The following is a 10,952-nucleotide window of genomic DNA, read 5'->3' as shown; positions in this document are numbered from 1 at the left end:
TTACCCAAGGAAGTATTACTAAACGAGACAAAAGAGCTCCACAGGGTGTGACCATTCCCATTACCACTGTAACATACGTGGCCAAACATATTCCAGCTATACAAATCGATAGTGATTCCATAAACAATTCGACTCAGGAGCACATTACTGTCCAATGCCGCTTCGGCAGCCGTGACGTTCTAATTATCAATGCATACTGGGTCCCAAGGCTCGACTGTCCTTCTTCTCTGAAATGGTTGGACACGTACACAAAGCTATATACATAAGGACAAAGGCATCATTATAGCTGGGGATTTCAATACACATAACATATCATGGGGATATACCAGCGCACAACGAAAGCAGGGCAGCGCCTCGAAAGAAAAATGCAAGATAACAAGTATACGTTCCTTAATGACACAACCGAGGCCACTCGCCAAGGAAACAGTGTCGAACGCGACTCTAACCTCGACTTAAGCTGGTACCGCGGAATTGGGAATGTAACTTGGGCGAATCTTCATGAAAATCTTGGAAGTGACCATTACATCATTGAAGTTACTTTAAGCATTCTTCTCTCTAAGGCTCGCCTTGCTAACGCAGCTTCCAATACACAACTTACTGACTGGCACCGATTCCGATCAGACCTAGACAGGGCCGACGAACAGCCGGACCTACATTCATGGGCGAAGAATATTAGCGAGACGAGGAAAAAGTACACCAAAAAGATTGCGCGTGCTCCTGAAAAACCAACACATTGACTCTCACCCGCTTAACTTATGGGATAAAAGACACAGGGTAGTGCAGAATTGGAAGAAACATAAACAGAATCACAGCCTTCGCAAATTTATTGAGCAAATAACATTAGAAGCACAAGAATACGCGCAAAAACTTTGCACCGAAAACTGGATAGAAACATGTGACAAGCTCAACGGCCGCCTACATACTGCGAGAGTGTGGAATATCGTAAGATCACTTTTGGGCCAAGGAAAACCACGACAAACCATGAACAAGATAATGATGAGCTCTGGCCAGACACGCGAAGAAATAGCTGATGAAATTCGTCAGACCTTGGACCAAAATGCAGGACAACTTCCGGATTACCCAACTGAGTCACTCGAAGAGAGTACAACAGGCATAAACAGTCTGTTTACCTTAACTGAGCTACATACGGCTCTCTCTTCGCTGAAACGAAACACAACGCCTGGCAAAGATGGGATTACTTAGAGTACGCTTCGTAACTTACCCTCTTCTCAGAGCAACTTTTAGAATACATCAACAATATTTGGAAATCCGGAATCCTTCCAGAGCAGTGGAAAACGGCAATAATAATACCAATCCCGATACCTGGCAAACCGGCCAACTGTATCACGAACCTACGTCCTATATCTTTAACGTCGTGTGTAAGCAAACTGATGGAACGCATGGCTCTTAACCGTCTCAACTGGCACTTAGAAAACAGCAGTGCTTTTCCTTACACAATGACAGGCTTTAGATCCAATGTTAGCACTCAGGATACCATGCTTCGTATCTCAGATGTGTATCGAAATCACAGTCTCGTGCAAACCAGAGTAATCGCAGGTGTAGATATACACAAGGCGTTCGACCACGTGAAACACTCCGCTATCCTCAAGAACCTGTTGACCTTACGAACCGGCGCCCGCCTCTACAATTATATCAAGGATTTTCTTACTGCTCGCTTTATACAAATTCAAATCAATGGAGAGCTTTCAGCGCCATACCCTCTTAGTATAGGAGTCCCTCAAGGCTCAATCCTATCACCCACTCTCTTCAATATTGCTTTGCTCGATTTGCCTGCCCGGCTCTCTTCCATCGCACTACTCGAACACAATATTTATGCAGACGATATTACTATACGGTGTTGAAAGGGGTCCCTAGGAGAACAGGGGAGAGAGAGAAGTTTAATGATACTAAATGCAGAGAGGTCGGCCTGAGGTATATTCCTCTAGCCAGCTACTCGGCGTTGGGGGAAGGGGAAGAGGGAAAGCAATAGGGAAGAAAGAGGCGCATGATGGGTGACGATGACGATAGAAGGAAGTGTAGAACATATGGCAAACAATTTGGCATGCTCAAAGCCTACAATCCAGGCCCGTACTTTTTAAACAGTTCAGTAACGTCTGGATGGCCTTGAAACTCGATTGAGCGTCTGGCCAAGGGCCTAAAATAACGTCCTCCGACAACGGTGGGCTGTCGAGACGCGTAAGGTCATTGTCCAACTTTCGGCGACCGCAAATTTGTGCCAGATTGCAGCGAGCTGTTTCTTTGACGTCTCAGTATCTGCAGTGCCAAGGACTGCAACTGGCCCCAGATAAGTGCGCTGCGATAGCGTTCACACGGAAGCTTATGTGTTGGTATTCAATTATGATCAATGGAAATGCCATCCCATATGTCACCCACCACAAATACCTCGGCGTTGTCATTGACCACGGTGTTTCATGGTCGAAACATGTTGCAATGTTAAAGAAAAAATTAACTGGGCTTGCTCAAGTGTTTCGCTTTCTGGCCGGTATGAAGTGGGGTCCATCTGAGCATTCGCTACTCCGGCTGTACCAGGCTCTCTACGTCGGTTACATTCGGTATAGCCAGCCAGTTTTATCAAGTATGAGCCCGTCATATTTGCGTACGCTGGAAAGTGCCCAAGCACAGATGCTGAAAACATGTCTCGTTGTTCCACGTTGCACCTCAACCTACGGAGCAATTGAGGAAGCTCGCGTCACCCCTTTACCTGTCTATCTACGATGCGAACCTCTTCGAGTATTCCTGTGACTGCTGTGCCGTCATGGACGCCATCCGTTATCAACACTTCCCGACATACGGCCCGACTCCACTTTTTCAAGAGCCGTTAAATGCCAAGAATCTGCCATACCAGCATACTTTGCACCGGCTGGCCTTCCACGTATGCCCCATGGGTAATGTCCAAAATACGAGTACGTCTATCTATTCCCGGAATTTCTAAAAAATCGCAAATACCTACCGTGGGCCTCAGACATTTAACACTTGAATATATGTCGAAAGAATATGACTTCTCGGTGAGTGTGTATACAGACGGATCGGTCTCGTTGTATGCGTCTGGTGCGGCTTTCGTCGTGCCTGCGCATCAAGTCATTCGACGGTTTCGTCTGTATAACAAGACGACTACAACATCTACGGAACTAGTGGCAATCAGAGAGGCCGTTCAATATATTTCGCGACAGCCTCCTCAAGTATGGACAGCCTTCAGTGACGCAAAATCGGCTGTACAACTACTTAGGGTGGTGTTGAAAGAAAGCGCTTACAGAGTGTTGGCTCTTCAAAATGCCGAGCTCTACACTTTAACGCAAAAAAACGGCCACCACATCACATTTCAGTGGATTCCCAGTCACTGTGGTATACTCGGCAACGAACTGGCCAATGCCGAAGCGAAGAAAGCGCTCGAAGAACGAGAGTCACTGTTTTCAATTCCTTTTTCAAGAGCGGACGCCAACTGTCTCCTCTCCAGTGTCATCCGAAAATTGACAGCAAAGCACTGGGACAATCCGGATAATCGCCACAGACGACTCCAGAGATTGGACCCTACCATGAATTTTAGGCTACCACCGAAAATTCAACTGCCAGTCTTCTGCACAGACTAAGGCTGGGGGTAGCGTTTACGCGCGGATACGTACACCTCATGCGACGCACCGAGTCCCCAGACTGTGAGGTATGCAATGTGACTGAGACTATAGGTCATGGGCTTTGTGACTGCCCTAAGTACGTGGAAGAGCGCCGAAAGTTGGGCAATGACCTTACGCGTCTCGACAGCCCACCGTTGTCGGAGGACGTTATTTTAGGCCCTTGGCCAGACGCTCAATCGAGTTTCAAGGCCATCCAGACGTTACTGAACTTTTTAAAAAGTACGGGCCTGGATTGTAGGCTTTGAGCATGCCAAATTGTTTGCCATATGTTCTACACTTCCTTCTATCGTCATCGTCACCCATCATGCGCCTCTTTCTTCCCTATTTCTTTCCCTCTTCCCCTTCCCCCAACGCCGAGTAGCTGGCTAGAGGAATATACCTCAGGCCGACCTCTCTGCATTTAGTATCATTAAACTTCTCTCTCTCCCCTGTTCTCCTAGGGACCCCCTTTCAACACCGTATAGTAATATCGTCTGCATAAATATTGTGTTCGAGTAGTGCGATGGAAGAGAGCCGGGCAGGCAAATCGAGCAAAGCAATATTGAAGAGAGTGGGTGATAGGATTGAGCCTTGAGGGACTCCTATACTAAGAGGGTATGGCGCTGAAAGCTCTCCATTGATTTGAATTTGTATAAAGCGAGCAGTAAGAAAATCCTTGATATAATTGTAGAGGCGGGCGCCGGTTCGTAAGGTCAACAGGTTCTTGAGGATAGCGGAGTGTTTCACGTGGTCGAACGCCTTGTGTATATCTACACCTGCGATTACTCTGGTTTGCACGAGACTGTGATTTCGATACACATCTGAGATACGAAGCATGGTATCCTGAGTGCTAACATTGGATCTAAAGCCTGTCATTGTGTAAGGAAAAGCACTGCTGTTTTCTAAGTGCCAGTTGAGACGGTTAAGAGCCATGCGTTCCATCAGTTTGCTTACACACGACGTTAAAGATATAGGACGTAGGTTCGTGATACAGTTGGCCGGTTTGCCAGGTATCGGGATTGGTATTATTATTGCCGTTTTCCACTGCTCTGGAAGGATTCCGGATTTCCAAATATTGTTGATGTATTCTAAAAGTTGCTCTGAGAAGAGGGTAAGTTACGAAGCGTACTCTAAGTAATCCCATCTTTGCCAGGCGTTGTGTTTCGTTTCAGCGAAGAGAGAGCCGTATGTAGCTCAGTTAAGGTAAACAGACTGTTTATGCCTGTTGTACTCTCTTCGAGTGACTCAGTTGGGTAATCCGGAAGTTGTCCTGCATTTTGGTCCAAGGTCTGACGAATTTCATCAGCTATTTCTTCGCGTGTCTGGCCAGAGCTCATCATTATCTTGTTCATGGTTTGTCGTGGTTTTCCTTGGCCCAAAAGTGATCTTACGATATTCCACACTCTCGCAGTATGTAGGCGGCCGTTGAGCTTGTCACATGTTTCTATCCAGTTTTCGGTGCAAAGTTTTTGCGCGTATTCTTGTGCTTCTAATGTTATTTGCTCAATAAATTTGCGAAGGCTGTGATTCTGTTTATGTTTCTTCCAATTCTGCACTACCCTGTGTCTTTTATCCCATAAGTTAAGCGGGTGAGAGTCAATGTGTTGGTTTTTCAGGAGCACGCGCAATCTTTTTGGTGTACTTTTTCCTCGTCTCGCTAATATTCTTCGCCCATGAATGTAGGTCCGGCTGTTCGTCGGCCCTGTCTAGGTCTGATCGGAATCGGTGCCAGTCAGTAAGTTGTGTATTGGAAGCTGCGTTAGCAAGGCGAGCCTTAGAGAGAAGAATGCTTAAAGTAACTTCAATGATGTAATGGTCACTTCCAAGATTTTCATGAAGATTCGCCCAAGTTACATTCCCAATTCCGCGGTACCAGCTTAAGTCGAGGTTAGAGTCGCGTTCGACACTGTTTCCTTGGCGAGTGGCCTCGGTTGTGTCATTAAGGAACGTATACTTGTTATCTTGCATTTTTCTTTCGAGGCGCTGCCCTGCTTTCGTTGTGCGCTGGTATATCCCCATGATATGTTATGTGTATTGAAATCCCCAGCTATAATGATGCCTTTGTCCTTATGTATATAGCTTTGTGTACGTGTCCAACCATTTCAGAGAAGAAGGACAGCCGAGCCTTGGGACCCAGTATGCATTGATAATTAGAACGTCACGGCTGCCGAAGCGGCATTGGACAGTAGTGTGCTCCTGAGTCGAATTGTTTATGGAATCACTATCGATTTGTATAGCTGGAATATGTTTGGCCAGGTATGTTACAGTGGTAATGGGAATGGTCACACCCTGTGGAGCTCTTTTGTCTCGTTTAGTAATACTTCCTTGGGTAAAGTGTTCATATCCCGGTAATGATATAAGTCTGCAAGCTTCTTGAATTAAAAGGATATCTGGTTTTTGACCTCCTCGGTAGATGAATTGTTGTAAGAGAGCTTTCTTCCTTCGGAAGGCTCCTGCAATTTCATTGCCATATTATTAGAGGTCGATTAGGGCTTGCCATATTACAGATTTGCCGAGCCAGAGGGCTCATCGACCTTGGACTGCGTGGATGTCTGTGCACGTGCGAATATTTGCGCGTTGGCTACTAGCTGTTCAACGAAGACATCAGTGCGTGCAATTTCATGGTTTAGATATTGCATTTCAGCCTGTATCGTGCGAATCACTGCAACCTCATTCGCGAGGCTGTCTACTTTAGCCTTTGAAACCTGGACCGCTCGTTCAAGGCGCTGCATGCTTGTTTGGTCCGGTATGTGCGATGGTGTTGTAGATGGTGTCATAGGGCGCTAAAGAGCTTGAGAGTACGAGTAATGAAGACCTGGAGTCCGTAAAATAGAACGGGTTGACTGTGAAGTGTTAGGTGAGGGTTGGGAGGGATTAGTAGGTAGGTTTGGACGGACAAGCTTGCTCACCGATATCAGAGGCTAGCTGGCTCTTGTCATTTCTGGGACGTTTCGGCTTCGGAGTGGTAGATTGCTTGGCGGCCTTAGGCGGCGGGGTTCCATTTGGAGATTTATTTCTGATTGTTTGGCTGTCACTGCGACTTCGGCTGCGGCTGCTACTGCGACTGCGACTGCGACTCCGGCTGTGACTCGTCTGGCGAAGCACGGCAAACCGGTTGGAAGTAGCGATGGAAGTGTCTGGGGTCTTGTAGCTTATAGTGACTCTTGTGTCCTGTTGACGGGGACGGTGTGTCCTCTGTGGCAATTCAGGGAAATCTGGCGTATACTGGAAGGGCTTCGTGTTGCGCATCCGTCGGCGACGGTGCTTGGATGCCCGCGAACGCGCCGCGCGGTCCGCTTCTTTTCTTGATGGGCAGTCTTACGAAGTCGGCGAATGTTCACCGCCGCAATTATGGCAGTAGGGGAAGCACTCATGGGGGGCGGGGGTATGCTTTGCGCACTGGGAAATGTTCTACTGCACTGATGGCACATGCAATACGTCGAACGATTTGGGCATACGTCGGTGGCGTGACCGAGCGTGAAGCAGTGCGAGCACAGCGAACTTCTGTGTCGAAATGGGTTGAAGCGCTGGACAACGCGATTAATAAGGGCAGATCTGGGTAAACGTGGGCCTTCCACCGTCACCATCACGGTGTTGGACTAGCCTATTCGGCGAATTGTCAGGAGTTTCGCTTGTTCTACTTCCGCAATACTCTGCAGCTCTCCGTCGGAGATCGAGGCGGGTATTCCATGTATGACGCCGCGTGCGTTCATAGGATCAGCGACCACGTAGGTGTTTGTCTCGTAAGCTGCATCGTTGATAGTGATGCTCTTTAGTTCAGCGAGCTTGTCGGCAGCAGATCTACGATAGGTGCCAACGGTCACCACCAGGTTTTGTGCGATGCGGATTTTGAAGTATGTGTCACTGCGTTCCACTGTGTTGAGTCCTGCCGCCGAGCGGATAGCGTTGCCGAGGGTACCGACGTCAATTGCGGCAAGGTTCAGGCATGCCGTGAATTTAACAATCACAGTGGTGGCTTGTTGCTGGTGCGGCGTTGTCCCTACGGTGCGCCAGTGGCCGAGTGTCGTAGCGGACGCCGCTGCTTGCTCGATTTCCGTGCTTCAGAAGCCCGCGAACGCGCGTGGCGTCGGTGGTGTCGAGGTGGCGTCCAGCCAAGGGCTAGGCTTAGTGGCCGACAGCCGGCTAAGCCGGCCAAGTTCCTCCATTAATTGCGCACAAACGATGAAAAGTTCGTCTCACCGGAAGGTGGGTACCTTGAGACTTCTTCCTAGCACAACTTTGGAGTCCTATAGAAGAAGGTTCCGTTGATAGGGTGAAAACTTCGAAGAGCAGATGTGGATCCGTACTGGCTCGGCGACCGCGTCTCGCGTCTCGTCTAGATGGGAGCTGCGCAGGGCGACGTGCCATCTCGACGAGAGGGTCGCAGGATTTCAGTCTGTGTATTGGTGTTTGCACTCCCATAGCATGTGGGGGAGTGTTGCTGATTGAGTTTTACAATTCTTGCACGTGTGGCTTGGGTAGATGTCGGGGTATACGATGTGATAGCGTGTGAGGGAGGGGTATGTATTTGTCTGTAACAGGCGAAGGGTGGTTGCCTGTGCTCTGTTTAACTTGCGGTGAGGGGTGGGAAAGGTTCTTATTTCGAGGTAAAATGACTTCACAAGGTCGTTGTATCTTGTAAGGCGGTCGCGTCCTGCGGGTGCACCTGCACCGTCCCCGGCACGGTTGACTAGTCCTCGTGCTCCGGAGTGTGTAACCTCGTTGAGGTTGGTGAGGAGGTGCGGGTGGACGTCGCCGGCGTGTGCTGGGATCCAGACGAGGGTGGTTTGATTTTCAGACGAATGCGGGGCTTGTAAGATACGGAGTGATTGTTGAGAAATACGACCCTTGATGTAGTTGTTGATTGATGTGCGAGAATCGTTCAGTATGGTGTGACAGGCTGGGTCAAGACTGGCCAGGGCGATGGCCACTTCCTCGGCCGTCTCGGCATTTTGGGTAACGATGCTGGCAACATATCGGAGCAAGCCGCCTGCTGCGGTAACCGCCGGAAAGCGACGTCCATCTTGGTATTCAGCTGCGTCGACGAAGGTGACGCCCGCGGTGTTGGCATAAGCTTTGATCACGAAGGTAGCTCGTGCCTTCCTGCGTTCTTTGTTGTGATCTTAGTGCATGTTTTTGGGAATAGGGTCGGCGTGTATCCATTGCTGAATGGCGCGTGGTATTGGGTGTTTGCCTCCATGTTGGCGGTGGTAGGTGATATCAAGCTTGGTTTGAATGCTGTGGCCCGCTTCCACTTTCTTTTTCCTTCTTTTTATTTTCACTACTTACGGCTCGGACAAACTGTCATCCGTTGTATAGTTGTAGAGATCAGTGACTCCGTCAGATCCACCGTAGTAGGTAAATGCCATTGTTTGAGGAGCAAGCAATTGATGTTGTTGTTCCTCGGTGACCTGGCGCAATCCAATCTGGAGTTGTTGATGATGATGATGTCCTTGACGAGTTTGGCGCGTAACCGCTCACGGGGATTGGCCAAGAATAGGGCAGACTTTGCTTATGTGTTCAGGAAATCAATAAAGATCTATAATTTTGTTGCATAAATTTAAGCCAGGAAAATTCAAAAAGGTTCATTAGACTGTCATTCAATCAAGAGGGAAAAAATTATGTGTCATATAAATGAAACAATAAAGGAGAAATGAAAAGAATAATATGGTCACCAATGAAATCGGTTTGATTCAATAACAACATTTTCTAAGGCGATGCACACATTCCTGTGTGAGTGTCCAAGCACAGACGCTCCGAAAGACAGCTATACCGGAGTGTTCAATGGCAGGGCGAGCTGTCGCACTGTAATTTCTAATGTCATTTTTCTCATGGAGGAGAAACGCCAGCATTCCAGTAAGTAGTGCTCAATCGTCTCTAATGAGTTGTGAAACTGACACAATGGGGATATTGCCAGACCAGATTAGTGCATGTAAAAATTTAGAGATGGGACTCGACAGCGTAGTCTCGTTAATGTTACTTTCGTTTGTCTTGTTTTGCAAAATTTCCTGCTCCAAGGGAATTGTAGGTGGTGTAGTTCCAAGGATGATTTAACATTTGATTTTGATGTTAAAAGGATGTATCTTCTGAACCTGACAGACGTGATAAAACCCATCGTTGGAAGAAAGGAAAGCACCGGGCCGCTGATAGAAGCCTTGGCCAAGCTGTCTGCCACCTCATTCATAAATATGCCTTTGTGCCCAGGTACCCATATTAATCGTAAACTCCACAAATGACTTGGAGCCAGTGAGTACAAAGTTTTTTATATATGTGATTCGCCGGGAGCAGTAACTGAGGTGCACATGGACAAAGAATCTGCGATTATTACCGCGGCTGTCCTGGAAGACTGTAGCTTTCGTAAAGCTAGGACAACAGCTAGGAATTCCACTAGATGTATTGGAGAGAAGTCGGGAAGCCGAATAGAAAAAGACTAGTCCAATGATGATGAAAAAATTCCAACTCCTGCCTTTTCCTCACTCTGCGAAGCATCCGTTGCTATAGTTACTTTAGTGTGGTGCTGATTCAAGTGATCCTGGAGTAAGCCGTTAAGAATATGCGAGGGAAGCTGCTTTGCATTATTTGGGTATAAGTCATCATAAGTAATAACTAGTGAATTTGAGATGCTGTTTTCTGTGATTACATCATTTATATTTACATCCCACGGATTCAATAACGATTGTGATATAATGACTTGTGGCGTGTGAAACCGTGGCCATTTGACTCCAAAAAATTGGGCTCGTTGTTTGATGAAGATGGACTAGGACCTTCTTAGTGGGGATTCATAGAGCCTTATGAATGTTTGAACGGTGAGTGTTTTAAATCTCATTTCAAGGGAAGTTAGTCGTGATTCCCTGTAGAGCACAGCGTTGGCTACAAACTTTGGTAGCCCCAGACATAAGCGAAGCGCTTCCCGTTCCAGCAAAACTAGTGGACGTAGCTTGCAAGCCGCGGCGCCGGAGAATAACACACAGCCGAACTGTAGTATAGGTCGGATATACATGAGGTAAATCATTGAGTGTATCTCTGTGCATGCCCCTTCGATTATTGCTTATCCTTCCTAATATCCCCATTGCACGAGAAGCTTTTGAAGTTATATATGTTCAATATGATGACGCCAATTGAGATTTGCATCACAGATAATTCCAAGGTACTTGACTTTTTCCACTTGTGGGATAGTGGAATGGCGGTATGAAAGGGATATAGTAACTGGGTCTTGTAGGGGAAAGACAAGAACGGCACTGTTATTTACATTAAGGGACAAGCGAATACTGTCCAGCCATGCTTCTATCTCGCATAAGTATTCCTGTAAGCACTCGTACAGTG

This window comes from Dermacentor andersoni, chromosome 3 (genome assembly GCF_023375885.2).
Source record: "Dermacentor andersoni chromosome 3, qqDerAnde1_hic_scaffold, whole genome shotgun sequence".
Taxonomy (NCBI): domain Eukaryota; kingdom Metazoa; phylum Arthropoda; class Arachnida; order Ixodida; family Ixodidae; genus Dermacentor; species Dermacentor andersoni.
Note: the sequence above shows the minus strand (reverse complement) of the source record.